The 17,401-nt window shown below is 44.3% G+C and overlaps 1 protein-coding gene across 1 annotated transcript in view; it reads left to right on the top strand.

The window, feature by feature from the left end:
- Nucleotides 1-349: 349 nt before the first annotated feature.
- The window catches only part of SFMBT1 (Scm like with four mbt domains 1), an 82,327-nt gene continuing 65,275 nt past the window's right edge, over nt 350-17,401 (top strand). Inside the window, exon 1 of the mRNA XM_083488922.1 lies at nt 350-725. The gene's annotated coding sequence lies outside the window, so the exon portion shown is untranslated. The remainder of the gene's footprint in view (nt 726-17,401) is intronic.

Genomic DNA, 17,401 nt, shown 5'->3' with positions numbered 1-17,401 from the left:
TGGCTCTCCAAGGAGAAGGCATGACTCCGCCGGTGTATTTATGGCACTTGAAAGCAGCCGGGCGCTGCAGCTTGAGTGCGAGGGAGCAGGCTCAAGTAGTTGCTAGCTCGCCAGGCCAGCGCGCTGGATGGAGAGCTAAGCTGACAGCGCCTGCCTGTCTCGCGCAAAGCCCCTCCAGCTGCCTCTCCCGCTTCATTCCAGCACACGGGAGGCTGGGGCTCTTTTTCGCTCGCTCGCTCCCGCCCCCCACTCGAGCTCGAGCCGCCGCGCAGCCTCCCCAATTGCGCGCCCAACAACTTGAGGCAGGTGCGCGCCCCGCGGGAAATCCTCGGGGACGGGGCGGCGCTGCGACGGGCGGAGGCGGGGGCTCGCGCCGCCTCTCCCGGCGCCCCGAAGTGCTGGAGGAGCAAGTTTGGTTCTGGGGCGGCGGCGGCAGCGGCTCGGCTCGGGCAGGGGGGGTCCAGACTGAGCCCTTGCGCGGACGCCCGTCCGTCCCCAGCCGCCGGCCGGCGCCAGGGCTCGGCGCGCCCGAGCGCGAGGGGCGCGGGAGTGCGTTGCGAGCGCCCAAAAAGCCTCCGGAGCGAGGGGAGGGGAGCGGGGAGGGAGACGGCGGGCGCATGCGCCTGGGCCGATCGAGCCATATTGGATATGAGGCGGTGAGCGGAGCGCCGGCGAGCCTTGCCCGAGCCCCGGCAGCGGCGCGGGGCTGGAAAAACTCCCCGCAGGTAAGGCGGGCGCGGGATGCGGGGCCTCGCGGGTCGGGGGGCGCCCGCTGCAGCTGCTGGGCGCGTTTTGCTGCGTGCGCGGCCGCCGGAAAGGCTTTTTTCCGGCTCCTGAAGTTTGATGCGGGAGACGGCGAGGGAGGGCGGTAGCAGCAGCAGCAGCAGCCAGGCGAGCGGGAGGGGGAGCGAGCGAGTGGCGAGCGCTTCGCTCGGATGTGCAGCCGGGAGACGCCGCCGCCGCCGCAGCAGCAGTACGAGCACCAACTCCGCGCGCGCTTCTCGCGCTCCGCGCAAGTTCCCGCGACGCGGGAGAAAGGCGCTCTGCGCCCGCGCACCTCCGGGCCCGAAAGGGGGCGCCTGCCCGCCTGCCGTTTCCCTTCGCATTTGTTTTCCTGCTGTACTTGTAAAAAGTTCCTAGGCGCAGAGCACTGGAAGGTGCTCCTTCTCCCTCTTTTTTTTGGGGGGGGGGGGTGTTTGCCCGTTATTGTGTGCCCAAGGAAAGCCAAGCCTCTCCTTCCCTCGCCTTGGTTTCTGGAATCTCTGGCTGGGCGACTGAACGTTGTGGATGCACTTTCTTTTTCTAACTTGGGTGGGTTAGAGGAAAAGTCATTTCAAGGGAACTTCTGAACTTTTGAGGCCATGTGTTTTGTCTTTGCCGAAGTGGCGTTTGACATGGTGTTGGTGATGATGATAAAAGCATTATTATTATTATTAACCTTCTCTAAAATGGCTTCATTTGGAAAAGATGAGGCCTTCTTAAACAATTGGGCTGTGGTTCTCCCCCATCCTCCTCCCTCCCCTTAGCGGCGAAGTGATCTTTCAACCCAAGCGCAGGGGAACTCCGTCGGGAGCGCACACTTTCTCCGAAGACCGCTACGCGGTTTGCTACCCATCTGCGACGTTGATGGCAGTTGCGAGCTTCTCGCATCAACCTGGCCCCATAAATCGCGACTTTTTTTGTGGGTGGGGGAGGAAGGTGGGTTGGATCGGCAGCTGGTGTCCGCCGTTGTTTTGATTGCGCGTGATTACAGTGCCACCAAATTACACTCCGCGGAGCCCCTTTGCCAGTGCTACTGATACCTCCCCCTGTGGGACTCTACTTTCAGTTGAAAAACAACTCTACTCCTGTACCCTTTGCTTTCTTAGTTTCCATTCTCTGCTTTTCTGCCCTCCCTCTTAAGACTCAAGAAGGCAGGGGCTTCATTGCCCTGTAGCTGAGGATGCACCTGAACCCATATATCCTAAATGAGGGATGCACACTACAGATGGCTGCAGTGGAAAGGAGAAGGCAGCCTTAACAAATTTGAGTCAAGTTGGGGAAATGCTCTTACAGTCAAAGAGGGGCTTGTGCAGGAAAGACAGTTTGGGAATTGACTCCATTTAGATGCATTTCTGTGCATGAAACTGTGGAATCATCTTACTTAATGAAAAAGAAAGAGGAGTCCAGAACTTAGACTTTTACCGTTTCTCTCTTGCAGGGACAGGCAGTTAATCCGCTCTTAAAAAGCAGCTCTATTACTAGGCCTCTCCTAGGCCAGAGTGATGTCTATTTAATGGTCTCACGTGGGTTTTGTGGAATGATTATATCTGCTTTGGAGAGAAATTTGCTGTCATAAAAAGTGTGTAAGAGTCTGTAACATTTAGGATTCATAGCTTTGCCTCTACCTTTATCCACTTGGAAGTAAAACTCTGATATAAAACTCTTTACTGATAAGACTGTGGCGCTAGGTTGGTCCTGTTACTTCTGCCTCTTTCTCTGGACTTACTACTGCTGGGAGGGAGGCAGAGGTTACCGTGGCAAACATTTCAGTAAAATAGAATGTAAGGTGCACAACTCTAACATTCATGTAAGAACTGATACGTTCTGTCCACTGACTTATAGTAATAGCTGTTACTGTTATGCATCAGGCTAAGCTATTTGTACCGCACATGCTGGTGAGAACAACGCTAAGCCTTTTTAGAAATACAGTATATCTTAGTTCAACACAGTACCTCTCATAGATGGAAGCTTTTAAAAATCCCATTTTCCTGTAACAAAAATACACATTTACCGGTAATATTTGAGCAACAAGCAGTTACAGAATATGGACATCACCCAAGTTGGTTTAGGCTTGGCATCTTAGAGTAATGCCACATGTTACTGACAGCACACCAAATGTGTAGTGTGGTGTAGTGGTTAGTGTCTGACTGGATGTGGCAAACCAGGGTTCTAATCCCCATTCAGCAGTGAAGCTCACTGGGGTGACTTTGGGCCAGTCACTGTCTCTCAGTCTAACTTACCTGACAGGGCTATTGTGAGGATAAAATGAGAAGGGGAGGTCATGTACAGCACATTGAGCTCCTTGGAGGAATAGTTGGTATAGAAATGTAACCAGTAAATAAACTTTGTTTCACTAAACACAGATGTACACTGGCCACAAAAAGCAGGGCACTCAGTTCCCTGTTATATTCACACACAGTGCAGTAGACACCTGTAGCTTTGTGTTAACATTAATTTGTGATACACACGAAGAGACTGTAAAACTTCAAACCACATTACAGTTCATGGAAATTGTCCAAATGTCTTTAAAGGGAATTTGTCTCTGGATACTGTGTTTAGTCTGGGGCTTAACAAGAAAAGTTTAGATTGGTTCTTGAACTCTTTGGGCAGCAATGACTCATCCATGAGTAGTTTATATTTTCAGGATTGACTATAGTAGAGGCAGTAACCAGACTAGGATTCCTGCAAAACTGTTGTCTTATACCATGATAGTTCAATCAAGTCAGGTGTAGTGCTCTGTGTAGGCCTCATTCCTAAATGCATCTATATACATCATGGGATCATACATAAAAGTCATTCCACATGTGCGGTACAGCTCTTCCTGGATTGTGTCATTTCAGACTGGAAGTGTAGGAATTGCATGTTTCCTCTTGTGTTTTTCCCCCAAAGCCAAAACAAAACATTTTAATGTTGAGAATGACTTTAAACTTTGCCTTTCCACGCAAGTCCAGGAATGTGTTTTATTTTGGTTGTGGGTATGCTGTGCTCTTCCCTCTCCCATTTGGTGAAAAGACTTGTAGCACAGGAAGGGCTGGATTAAATATTATCCCTGCAGAATAGTGTTATTCCTGTATGCTCATGTCTCAATTAGGACCCATGGACAGCAGAGGCATATGAGGCAGTTAAGAAGTGAGGTGACAGCATTGTTGAAATCTTAGCTTGAATGCTAGAAAGCTGTCAACTCCTTCACCTACAGGAAGGGCTGCACTATCTGTAATCTGTGCACATTTGGGTTGTCACTTAAAAGGTAAAGGTACCGCTGACCGTTTGGTCCAGTCATGGACGACTCTGGGGTTGCGGCGCTCATCTCACTCTATAGGCCGAGGGAGCTGGTGTTTGTTCTCAGACAGCTTCTGGGTCATGTGGCCAGCATGACTAAGCCACTTCTGGTGAACCAGAGCAGCGCACGGAAATGCCATTTACCTTCCCGCTGTAGTGGTACCTATTTATCTACTTGCACTTTGATGTGCTTTTGAACTGCTAGGTGGGCAGGAGCTGGGACCGAGCAACGGGAGCTCACCCCATCACAGGGATTCGAACCGCCAACCTTCCGATCGGCAAGCCCAAGGCACTGTAGTTTAGGCCACAGCACCACCCACATCCTGGGTTGTATCTAACTGGGGTGAAAATATGCCTTCAGATAGGGAACAGATTTAACTATTGCACCTATGCCAAGTATGTGTGAATTTTATGAAGAGAGTTTAGAATAAAAATAAGAGTTCAGACTCAGTTTCTTCTATTTATGGAATTAATCCACTTTCAGGGTAGTGTTCATGCTTTACCCTGAGACTTCTTGTAATTCAGATTGAACAATAGGCATATAATCTTATTTCTCAGTACTTCTGTGACCTGGTTCACAGACATCACATTAAGCCACACTTAAAATAAGCTATGGTTTATGGTGAATGAGCAGTAGTTTGTTTGGGGGAAAACAAACTATGAATCTGGGTTTTAAAGCAAGCCAAACCATGGCTTGTGTCCTGGCATGGATGGGAGAGGAGTGAAGAGCCTGTGATTTCAGCAGTGCTGTTTCTCATTATGTGTGAACCAGGCCTTAGAGAACAACAGAGGGATGCTGTTCAGTGGATAGAAAGCAGCTCCTGCTTCAGCCTGAAGTGAAACAGAGAGGGCAGTTCATTTCAATTTCAGGCTTTCCTGATGGATTAATTAGTGTACTAAAAGGTGAAAAGGAATTGACTTTATTCTCATTGATTCTGTGTATTTGTGTGTTGGGTGACACTATGTTTATGTGACAGAACAACTTCAGGAGTGGGAATGACTCTGAAGCTTACACTGGATTTCTCTACAGGGCAAACCTTGCTTAAAAAGGAGATGAGCTAGGTAAACAAGGGCACCTAACTTAGTAACTGATCCATAATACTTCCTTTCAAGTTGCAGTGTGGAATTATCTTCTATTATTATTATTATTATTATTATTATTATTATTAATCATTAGCAAAAAATTGTTTGAATAGTTCTACTACATGTGGCGGACATGCTGAAGAGAGGATGTAGAACATATTTTTACAAGAAAATTAATCTATTTTCCATAGGAAGGTACCAGTTTTATTCAATATTAGGGGGGAAACAAGTTTTGTTAATAAAAAGGTAGAACCTTACCAAGTTTTGAATGGGAAAGCTTTATGCCAGATATAGGCCCAGTTCACATGGCGTAGTGCGAATGAGAAAACTCACAGGTCCTCATAGAGGAGATTGCAGCCACTTTGCAGTGCTGCACTGCACTAAGCAATGGTTAAACTTAGTGTGTTGTCTGCTGCGCTCCAGGCAAACCATAGTCTAGGTTTGCAGCTTGTGGTTTGTCTGGAGCTGTGGATGACACACTAGGCCACCAGGGCAAAACTGTGGCTCAGTGCAGCTGTGAAACAATCAGGGAGAGGAAGAAAGCAGCCATAATCTCTCCTGGAGACCGCACATTTGCTTATTTGTACTACGTCATGTTTTGGCTTCAGGAATGATGACATGGAAAGAGTTTAGTTTTATTCTGAAATTGATTTCTCCATTGGTTTAAAAATAAACATGTGCTAAACTGTTGCTATTGTTAATTCCTTGCATTTTCATAGCTTGTTCAGTTTGAAATTGCAGCTCTTTAGACTATCATAATACTTGTCTGCATCAGAAAAAGTAGTGCTGTTGCTGGCTATTATTCAGCAGCTTCATGGCAGATCTGGGAATAAAAACGAAACTCTTTATTTTAATCCTCAAATAAGACTTTTAAAATGAATTGAGCTAAACAGATCTATTTCTTCCAGGTGGCTTGAGAGGCGCACAGTGATGATTATTTATTACAAATATCTACTATGATAATCCACTGTAATGAATAATTTGCATTGCCTAAGAGTAGAACTCCAGCTCATAAAGGACAAAGAAAAATAAATTTCAGGAAACTGTACTTTCATTGTATGTACTTGAATGCTAGGAAGCTCCCGTATGCTATGACCTTGCTACACAATGGAAATAAAAGATAGAAATCTTCATGATTATTCAGTCTTCTAGTCAATATAAAAATGCTGTTATTCCAATCCTTGGGTATTGTCAGTGCATTTACCAGTACTTCCATAGGAGAAAGTTGAAGCTGCTTCATGTGTTTTTTCCCCTGTCAGAGGAGAAAGGGGATGTATTGTGATAGCATAAAAGTCTGCAGGGTCCTTGAATAATGTTTACTACAGCATGTACTGACTCCCTGGGGTCTTTCAGGCAATTACACTAGCGCAAAGTCCCTTGTCTGAATGTAACTGTTTCTTTGCCCAAGCTCTCTTCGTTTTTTCACTTTGCCTCGAGGGAGTTTCCCCCCCTTTACAATGGGAACCTCACCTGTGCAAGAACAGGTCAAAAGGCATTCAGTGAAGATAGCCGTACATAATCTTATGTATACCGACTTGTTGAATAGTGTGCAGCTTCATCATTAAAGCAGTTATCATTGGCTTAAGGGTGTCTTTTTCTAACTTGAGAGAGAACTGGAGGTTTTTAGCGGCTCTGCCATTTCTTTCAGAAATATGTTTCTACTTCAGTATTCTGTACCTAAAGTTTTGACAAAGATCAATGGCTAGAAGAACACACGGTAGCTTCTGTAATATGTGCATTCCACACTTCTGACTCGCAGTGTAGGAGCAAGCTGATGATAAATTGTAGGGGGAAGTTTAGTGTTGTCTTCCATGAAATTAAATTATGTGAACAATTAAAGAGAATATTTTGTGCCAGCCCTAAAAGCATAGGAGGTGTTCAGGTATTGTGCAGATGAGAAATGATGGCTCAGGTTGCCCAATAAATGAAAGCAAGTGTCTGATAAGAACCAGCATTGTCCATTAGATGGCTTTTTAAATTGGACCTGGCTGTACGCATTTAGATCTCTGCAAGATGTGCTTATGTAGTGAATGGGAAGAATAATAAAATCATAGAATTGTTGACTTGGAAGGGGTCCCAAAAGTCATATTGTCCAACCCCCTGCAATGCAGGAATATTTTGCCCAAAATGGGGCTCAAACGCACAACAACCCTGAGATTAAGTGTTTTATGCTCTACCTGCAGAGCTATGGGCATGCTAGGTGAGTTTGAACAAGTCACCCATCTTTCAGCCTCAATTTGTTAAGCATAAAAAAGCTCATATATTTTTGTTGTAAGAATGAAAAATATTAGCTGCAACCCTGTACTTCTAGGAGAAAAGTAGTGCTGTAGGAGCTTAATTAGATAGGTCCAGGAATGGGATGCAGAGCTTAGTCGGAATTAAACTTGGCTCAAATTAAGAGTGGATTTGTACTTTATAAGTACATAACTTGTTATTTTTCAAAGTCAGAAGAGACATATAAACCATGCACACACACAGAATGTTAAGAGAATATGATTTTAATACAGTACTAGGGTTCCTTTTCCTCTGTTAACTAAACTGTTCAATAGAATTGGCAATAGTCAATGCAAGTAATCCCTGCTGGGCGATTGGCACTTCATTCTGATTAGACTGTTAAACTATAGTTCTGCACCCACTTATTTTTGTAGAAATCTCTCATTTCAGTGGATTTGTAGGCCTACTACTGGGTACCATATTAAATTTACTACACACTGCTGCTTAACTTCTGTTAGTTTCAATGGAGTTTACCCCCCCCCCCATTGAACTGAATGGAGGCTGAACGGCTGCAGTATCTGGTGGATTGATTCCCTGATTGTTAATGGTTGGCACTAGAGTCCTGAATTAATCTTGGCAGTTTATTGTGGTGAAATGGATCATTGCTATTCCTTTGCATTCTGGGCCACCCTTGATAAGATCTTGCTGGTTTAGAAGATTAATAGTTTGTCCTTGTTCACTTAATCTGTTTTCATTTATTTGCTGTTTATTCTTTAGGACACTCCTTTTCCTTTATGGAGCTGAATAAACCATTTTTCATTAGCGAAATCGGTTATAAGGAATTCCCATTATAGCAAATAGCTGAAACTGATAGTATCTCAAAATGATGTGGCTATTAAAAATGCTTTGATATTTTCTTTGTGTTTTGGTGATGAAAGATAGAGGAGATGAATTCTTGATGATCTAATGAAACACTATATGCAGTGCTGGGCAAGCCTTAACGAGTATTTTGGTAAATTTGAAGTGATGCTGCTCAGATCCTTCCAGGATGGATCTTTCAGGATCCAGAAAATTTATAGCAAATAAATACAGCTGTTCCTGAATAGTTGAACTTAGTTTTTTTTTATAATCCTTTGCTTCATCTCCCTGCATGTATCCCCAAGGCAGATAATGGGGTTGTCTGATCTGGGTACGTGCAGTGAATTGAGCACTTAGGGCCCAAACTACATGTTAATGTTAGCCTAGTTCCCCCCCCCGCCCCCCAAGATGCTTTGGGCTCAAGTTCCTCTCAGTTCCCTGTTGTGTGCTTCATACTGGGAATGTTTTTTTCTGACAGAAGTCAGCAACTGCATGTACAGTGGTACCTCAGGTTAAGTATTTAATTTGTTCCAGAGGTCCGTACTTAACCTGAAACTGTTCTTAATCTGAAGCACCACTTTAGCTAATGGGGCCTCCTGCTGCTGCTGCCCTGCCGAAGCACGATTTCTGTTCTCATCCTGAAGCAAAGTTCTTAACCTGAAGCACTATTTCTGGGTTAGCGGAGTCTGTAACCTGAAGCATATGTAACCTGAAGCATATGTAACCCGAGGCACCACTGTAGTGGTATGGTTTGTATTGGGACCTGTAGCATTGGGATCTATAGCCAGTCTTAGAAACTCAGGTATATAAGCTAGGCGCCAAGTGGCACCTTAAACCTAGATTATGGTCGCCACAACAGAATGTCTGTTTGCCAGCGGGTTGGACTAGATGGCCCTCAGGGTCCCTTCCAACACTACGATTCTGTGATCTCAACTACATTGCCTGACTGTAGCTTCCTCTTACAACAATTCCCTTATCCCAGTATGCAAGAAGGAGAAAAACACACAGAGGAAATGGAAGTGGTATTAACCTTGGACTAAGGCAGTGATTTTTAAACTCTGGTCGCCAATCTGGTCCCCAGAAATCTCTGCGTAGTCACAGTTGGACCCGCGATAATAGCAAAAGGCACCCGGCACCTGGCTAGTTTTGAACACTGGCTATAGCAGCTTTGTGGGGGAAGTGATCTTCAGTGGAGAAAAGGGCATGGGAAGGGCCATAGTTTAGTGGTTCATTGCCCGTGTGGACAATTCAAATCTGGATTGACCAATAGTCTGATTCGGTATAAGGAAACCTCCTGTGTTCCTAAAATTTTAGCTCCGTTTCCTGTGCTGATGCATATTGCTCCCCTGCCCCCTGTAGCTATTGTTTTTATCAAGGAAGAACATGCCCAGTACTATTTATTTTCTTATATTTATATCTTGGCTTTCTTCCATCATAGAACCCAAGGCAGTGAACATGTGGTTTTCCACTGATCACTCATCCACACACTGACCAGACTCACTTACCTTCAGCAAGGCTGTGGTCTCCTGTTCCTCCCTCAGACCATACCTTGAGACCAGCATGCAATTTAACCCTTATAATGCCTTTCATAAGTGGTGATGCACACACTTTCTTTAGTATCTCCATTTCATGTTAAGCTGTTGGGACATGTTGTTGTCTTTTTTAAAAAACACACCACATCCTATGAGGCCTACTTTATGTTCAAACTTATAAGATGGCCGAGTACTTTCAGTGCACTGATCATCTCTACGAGCTCATTCATTGTTGTGCAACTAACAGTATTTTAAATACGGACATCAAAGAGGATATGTTCTTGTTGCCTGATGGGAAATTATGGTTACTGCAAAAAGAAGCAACAAAACTGAATGTTTATGTGTAGAATATCACATCATGCAAACAACTCCTGAGGAGGTCAGTAGCACAACTTGATACACAGACCAGCTGCTGCATTTGGATTTCTACCACAGTAGGAAAATAACGAAGATTTAGAGTATTGTATTCAAAGTACAGTACTCCAATTTAGCTTGTTTGAGGAGTACAGCCTTGGTAGGCATTTAGAAGAATAGAAATGAACTACACAAACTGTCTACAGATCACTCAGTGTTTAACTGAAGAAGTGGTTCTGCAGTTAATAGTACTTTTAAACTGAAATATTTATTACATATTGTATTTCAATAAATTTGCACGAAAACTCTGCGTCATAGTGTAGTATAAAGACATAAAAGCTTAATATAACCCTTAAGTATATATAAATGAGTGGCCATCTAAGTGTTTACTAGGGTTTACTTTGCTGAGCTTCAGCTGTTACTGCATGGCAACATCACATAAATCTCAGTAGAAAAAAAAATCATCGTAGGAGCATTCCCTTTAGAGTTTGGTATATAATAATACATTACCAAGAAGGTTAAATATAATTGCCTAGCAAATAATGGAGCAAGTGATAGTGAATAAATAACTTCTTGCTTGGCATTCACTGTCCAATTGGACAAGGGGAGTGGGGTGTCACAAAATGCTGTTACTATATGTTGTCCTGATCTCACAATGAGTAATTTGTACTAAAGTGGGGAGAGGGAGCTGGGTTGGGACATAGTAAACCCACACAGGCTTCCTGATCCCTTGGAACAGTGAGGTGTTCTGCATGTCTGTCAGCACCCAGAAGGAGAAGTGGGCTTTGTTAATCCCTACTGCGAGCCTTTTGTGTGAGGGTATCTGGTCCATGCACAGATGGAACATGCCCTTGTTTGCAACTAAACAGGGCCTTCTGCAGTTTTGCTACCTTGGAGACAATCTAAAACCTTGGACCGTGTATCCCACATGCCTGTTGCATTGCAGAGTTTTTATCTGCATAGATATGAAGGGCAATCACAAAACAGATTAGACATTTTTGAGGGTCTTTTTTTTGCAGATGCCGTGACACCAAACAAGCTCTCTAAAGATGTAAAACTAGGATTCAGAGAATTATGAAACTAGTTCTGGGAACTGAAGGGTACTGGGTTAGGGTGTTGCTGTTTTTATTAGTAGCTCTCATACCACATCAAAAACTTATCTCTTAAACTCTGAGGGGAATTCTCAGAGCAGGTTGTGCTATGACATGGCATTCTGCTGAGAGGAGAAGAAAAATCCACTGGGCTAATGGATGGCAATTATGTTAGCCTAGGACTGCAATTTCACTTTCCTGACAGTAAACACCATGGAACTCAAGTGTATACATGTAAAAAGATGGTGCTGTAAGTACAGCTCTTGGATCCAGGCCTACTTGTTGTTCAGAACTTGCAGGTGTAGGGGCTAGGAATTGCAGGGCAGTGCAATGTTTCTCTGAGATGGAAAGTTAATGTACAATCTTTTTGGTTTAGTCCAGGGGTCTGCAACCCGCGGCTCCGGAGCCGCATGTGGCTCTTTTACACCTTTGCCGCGGCTCTGAGGCGGATACTAGCGAGGGGAGGAGAGGCATTGTGCGCCCCGACACTCCCCACTGTGGCGGGCGCTGTACTGGCTGTGACGTCACATGGGGGTGGTACGTGCGTTAGTCACGCACTGTCCCGACGTCACCTTCCCGCCCGCTGTCAGATCGCGGCTCCGGAGATATATTTGTTTTAAATGTCGCAATGGTTTTGCGGCTCCCAGTTGTTTTTTTCTTCGGAAACGGGTCCAAGTGGCTCTTTTTGTCTTAAAGGTTGCAGACCCCTGGTTTAGTCATAAGTATCCATACTTCTCAACAACAATAAATACATTGGGTTATACCTTTAATGTTTGACTTCAATAGTTGGTTATGTTGTCTTATATAGAAAGTAGGCTAAAACTTAATGTAGTTTTGATAAATTCATAGTTTCATTCTGAGATACGTTAAATTCAAATTTAATTTCAAAGCATTTTTAAAGATTAATATAACGACTTTTAAAATTATATAAATGGCTTAGGATTTGGGTTATCTTGGAAGAAAAAAAATTGTCTGGGATCTAAAGCAGTGTGTGCGCATAATGAATTTTCAGCTGCTCCCTTTATCCTGTCCCCCTCTCCGTGTTTTGTGTGTGTGTGTATAGGGGCTAGAAAAAAACAGCAGTTTCCTAATATGCATACACGCTTATCTGGATCCTAGTGTATGCATCTATATCAGCACAAGCAGAGTACACTCTGTGCCTAGACCTTTCAGAAAAGGGAATGTGCCATAAGCTGATGTGTTGCCTGTTTTTCTTCCTCCTCCCCATTTGTGTACAGATTCCTTCCTCCACATCCTGGTTCACACTAACCACAGCCTGCTCCGTCTGGCATCTGAATTGGGCAAACCAGAATTGGAAGAAGTTCACTTTAAATAATTGTATTGAATGGTAACCACAGTAGGTATCCACAAGGAGAGGTGGGAGTTTTTAAGCACATTCCCAACTTTGCTTTTACTTCATTGATACTTGGACTGGGCCAAAGTGTACCACCTTTTAAGTTAATACTCATAGGTTTTAGAGTGCGAGCCACGCAGGACTTGATGCCACTCAGTTGTGACTGCGGAGCTTGGATGTGTCAACCATGCAGTCTAATCCCATTGTGTTTATGTAATTCCCTGAGTAGCATAGCTGCTGGTAAAAAAAAAGGTTGTCACTATCTGCCCAAAGGGCACTTCGGTAGTAGTCCATGTCTCATGTACCTCGACTTAATAATGCACTAGGCGGCTGTTTGTGGTAGTGACTAAGGTGTTAAACTGGGACTCCTCAGAATTCAACACAGTTAACCAACCCACTGTTGAATAATCTGTTAAAAATTAAACAGTGAAAATGGGCAACATTGCCTGCTGCAGGAAGGCAGTGGGGTTGGCAAAGTTGTGTTGTTACTCACAGGTGCTTTTTATTGCCACTCAAGCAGAGATGTGGTGTTGTCTGAATTACATATTTGAATACACTTATCTAAGCAATTCAGATTAGGTACTGCACTGATTGCTTTTTAAACCCTTATATAAACTATATATATTTGATACCCGGATGCTTCTACCAATCGGCTTGCATTGGAGTAAATTTTGTGACAATTAGGATTTGTTTTGCTTTCTTCTTTGCTTTTGTTTTGCCACCTATTTTGCTCTTGTTTCCAGTCTTTGTAAACATTTTAGCATTTTAGCTCCATAGCTGCCTGAAAGATTCAAATAGAGGAGGACAAGGACATATTTGTGGAATGCAAACTACATTTTTTATATTTACGATAGCGTTGGGGTATAGTAGCTTTGGACTAAGTAGACACATACATTCTGTTCAGTATAACAGTGATGGAGAGTACTAATTTGTGTCTCATGGTTATTTTTGGCAGCAGGTTTAATGTACTTTGAGTGAGATGAGCCATGCTGATGGTCTAATTGTATAGAAAAGTATGCATGTAGGATGGAATAGGGAACCTTCTTCTCACAGGGCCCAGGCATGTATGCTGTAAATATGCAGTATGTACCCTGGACAAGTGAAAAAGTTCATGCATTGAGCTTGTTGCAGCTGGATTTAGGGTCACCTCTAGGCTGTATGACTGATCCTTATGGGGTAGATTAGCCCTATCCAGAATAGAGGTGGCAGGTTTTAAGGCATTTTTTTCTGGTTGCTTATTTTTATGTGGTTGATTTGTAGGTATTGTAATCTCTGAGTGAATAGTTATTTTAAATAACTATTCTAATGGAAGAAATTCATTCACTTATACCATATAATTAATCACTTTTACAGAGGAAACTTTTGATTCTGTCCATATTTTAGGTATTGTAGCATTGTGCTATTTTCATAAGGTAAAAAAGGGACCTACAAATCCACATAATATCCTATTACCATAAAATTTATGGTTAGACCGGCAGATGCATTTATGGGTGCTTTTGCACTAGCAATGAAATGGGAAGTATTTTTAAGCTACGGTGTTTAAAATGCTCCAGTGAGTAATTTTTACTGCAGGACTCATGTGAACAGACCCAAAGTAGGGGGTGTGTCCTCTAGTAAATGCCACAGGAAGTCCAGCAGTTGCTAACATAAATATAGCTTTAGGCTGCTGTTGTACCTTAAACTGGGTACATATGAATGCATGCTGGGGTGCATTACATCTTGTTACACATACACAGTGATTGCATTGGAAGAAAATACAGTGCTTAAACTCTGCTTAAATTAAGGGCTTTGATGGGTTTGCCATGCAGCATTGGTTATTAAAGGTAAATGTCGCTGATTAGATATTAGAGAGCACCTTTTAGGTTCAGAAAGCTGGGACACTCAAAAAATGTAGTCACACGCACCCTGGTTTATTAGCTTAATCATCATAAAAAGCAGTGATTTAATCACTAGACATAATTAATCAGCCAAATTAAAAAGACAGGTAGAACTAAATAGATGATTGCAAATTACTGCTTTCCCCACGCAGTTCATCTTGCTGTTCTCCAAAATCTTTTTGGACTTTTGACCATGCTCAAAATAGCTGTAAATACAAACTCTCCATGAGGAGAGAGAAGTCATCTGGTAGTTGCCATGTAAAAAATAATAACGAGCATTTATTTATTTATTTATTTATTTATTTATTTATTTATTGAGGTGATCTAAAGTGTCAACACCAACATATGCTATATTTTATAGATAAGACTGCAGGAAAATCAATCACTTGTTTTTCAGGCTAATTGGCAACCTGGGAGCAAGGAATCATTTTTGCCCACACCCCAAACATTTGGGGTAAAGATGCAACACAAATGTATTGGCTTCTGTGCAACAGTGAAGGTGTAGAATATTTTGTGAGGTGTATAAATCATTAACAGGCTACAGATTAAATTAATTACAGTATGCTTATTATTATGAAACCTGCCCTCTTATACTTGTTTGAATAGTAATACAGTCATACCCCGTGTTGCGTTCCGCTCTTGTTACGGACTTTCAGCTTATGAAAGCGGCAAACCTGGGAGTGTTTACTTTTGGGTTCGGTGCATGCGCAGAAGCGCTCGATCGCACTGCGCACATGCGCAGAAGAGGCACTCTAGTTGCAGACTTTCAGGGTGCGAATGGCACCCCTAAATGGATTAAGTCCACAACTAGAGGTACCACCGTAACCACTTACGGTAATTTTGAGAAGATGGTTTAAATAAGTAGTTTGGTAATACGAGAAAGGAGATTCCCACTAAATACCTGGAATAACTTTCTGACAGTAAGAGCTGTTTAACAGTGGAACAGATTCCCATGAGAGGTGGTGGACTGTACTTCCTTGGAGGTTTTTAAGCAGAGGTTGGATGACTATCTGTCATGCATTATCTAGTTGAGATTCCTGCCTTGCATGGGTTGGACTAGATGGTCCTCAGGGTCCCTTCCAACTCTGATTCTATAGTGGGAATGGGATAAACAAGGTATGCCAAAGGCAAATATGTTTGAGAACAAAATTCCTCAGATCGTCGATGCTTAGGGGTTGAGACCCATGATGCTTCCAAATGAAAAAAATATCACTTTTACACCATTATTCCACTTGCCACATGGCTGGACTCTTTTACCACTGAAGGTGGAGATGGGATTCTGTAGCATGCAATAGTAGTCATTAATGTTACTGCTCCTTTTTGTTCTAACAAAGGCACCGTTTTCATTGGCCTGAAGGTTTGTCAATTTTTGAGGAATGGTAGGGGTACTGTGGACTTTATTTGGGAACCCTAAAGGACCCAGTGAGGCCTCAGGGCCTTACGTTTGACATCCCTATTCAGAAGAGATAGAACATTGTGTTTTGTGGAGTTGCGAGGATTCTAACTTCTATTCAGTCCTAAAAAGACTTAACTTGAGAAACTGTGGCAAGAAAGATCCCCCACACTGCTAATCACCAAAATACTCAAAGCTACCAAACGTTCCCTTTCAGCTTCCATTGAAAAACATACCACAGGAAATTACCAAGGAAACAACTCCACCTGTACACAATTCTAATAATCAGTAAGCATCTTCAGAAAGCCCAACCAGATAGTCGCATTGCCCCTCCTCTTCCCAGCTAAACTACTCGCTCCGAAATCGCATGTGTCAGGGGTTTAGGAGCAGAGGCAAGGGCAAGGGAGGAAACAGAGAGCGAAGGGGAGGAGGCAGAAGAAAAGATGAGTGATGACGACGACCCGAGATCTCCGAGTCTTTCCAGTGAATCAGAGGATTCACAGAAAGGAGCACCAGTGGCCAGGGCAAGGGGGGAGTCTAGGGGGGCACCCCAGGAAGATAGAGCCAGAGGGGACTCAGAGGAGAGCAGTTGGAAATCGGGACCAGCGTCACCGCCAGAGAGCAGGGAAGAGGAAGGGAGCCAGGGGGCAAGCGCCGGCAGCTCACAACAGGAGGGAGGACACGAGTCAGGAGTGGCCACACCTCCATCGGGGAGCGAAGAGACGGTTAGACGGAAGGTGGAAGGTTGGGCGCGCGCGCCAAGTTCAAATGCACCGGAAGGCGGCGCAGGAGGCAGCCCGGAAAGGGAGCCAGGTCCTAAAGCCCGGCGCAAGGAGACAGGGGGGTCCGGGGGGTCAGCGTCAGAAGAATCCCGGAGGGAGGAGACCCCGGGGGCAGAGGGACCCAGAGGAGAATAGTCAGGCAGGAAAGGTGGAGCAGGGCGAGGATATTAAGTTGGTGCACAAGGGGCGGAGACTCAGACGGAGCTTCGCCGATCTAGATACTAGACGTAGAGTTGCACGCAGCAGCTTGAGAATGGAAACTGTAACCCAATAAAGACTTTTACTTAATGATCGCTGGCTAGCGTGATCCTCTGTGAGCTAGGATCTTCAAGCAGCTCTGACAGTAAGCTCCGTCTCACAATTGTGGGCATCTACAGCCTCGAGGAGGGGAGAGAAGCAGGTGCCTACCAGCGAGCTCACGAACGGCAGCCGACATGACGGCTGAGCAGCAGATAGCGGAACTCAGAGAAGCAGTGTCACAACTGAATGCAGCGGCTCTCGCATCCAGGAAGAGAGAGGAGGAGGCAGCTGCCGCCTGCAGGGATCTCCAGGTCAGGTTAGACGTGCTTACAAAGCAGACACCCAGGCAGGAGGGAATTGGGTTGGCGAGACGAACAGGCGGTCTGGTCTCTCACTTCGATGGGAACCTGCAACAGTATCCCAACTTTAGAGCAGACGTACTGTGCGCACTGCAACTGCTGCATAAAGACTTTAGAGATGAGCAAGAGAAAGTGGGATTCATCATGTCCCATTTGCATGGGGATGCTAAAGCATGGCTGCGCAATTTATGGAGAGATAAGGATCCGGCGCTCCAAAATGCGG

The sequence above is a fragment of the Podarcis liolepis genome, assembly GCF_965112155.1.
Source record: "Podarcis liolepis genome assembly, chromosome: 2".
Taxonomy (NCBI): Eukaryota; Metazoa; Chordata; class Lepidosauria; order Squamata; family Lacertidae; genus Podarcis; species Podarcis liolepis.
Note: the sequence above shows the minus strand (reverse complement) of the source record. Positions and strands in the feature narration are given on the sequence as shown.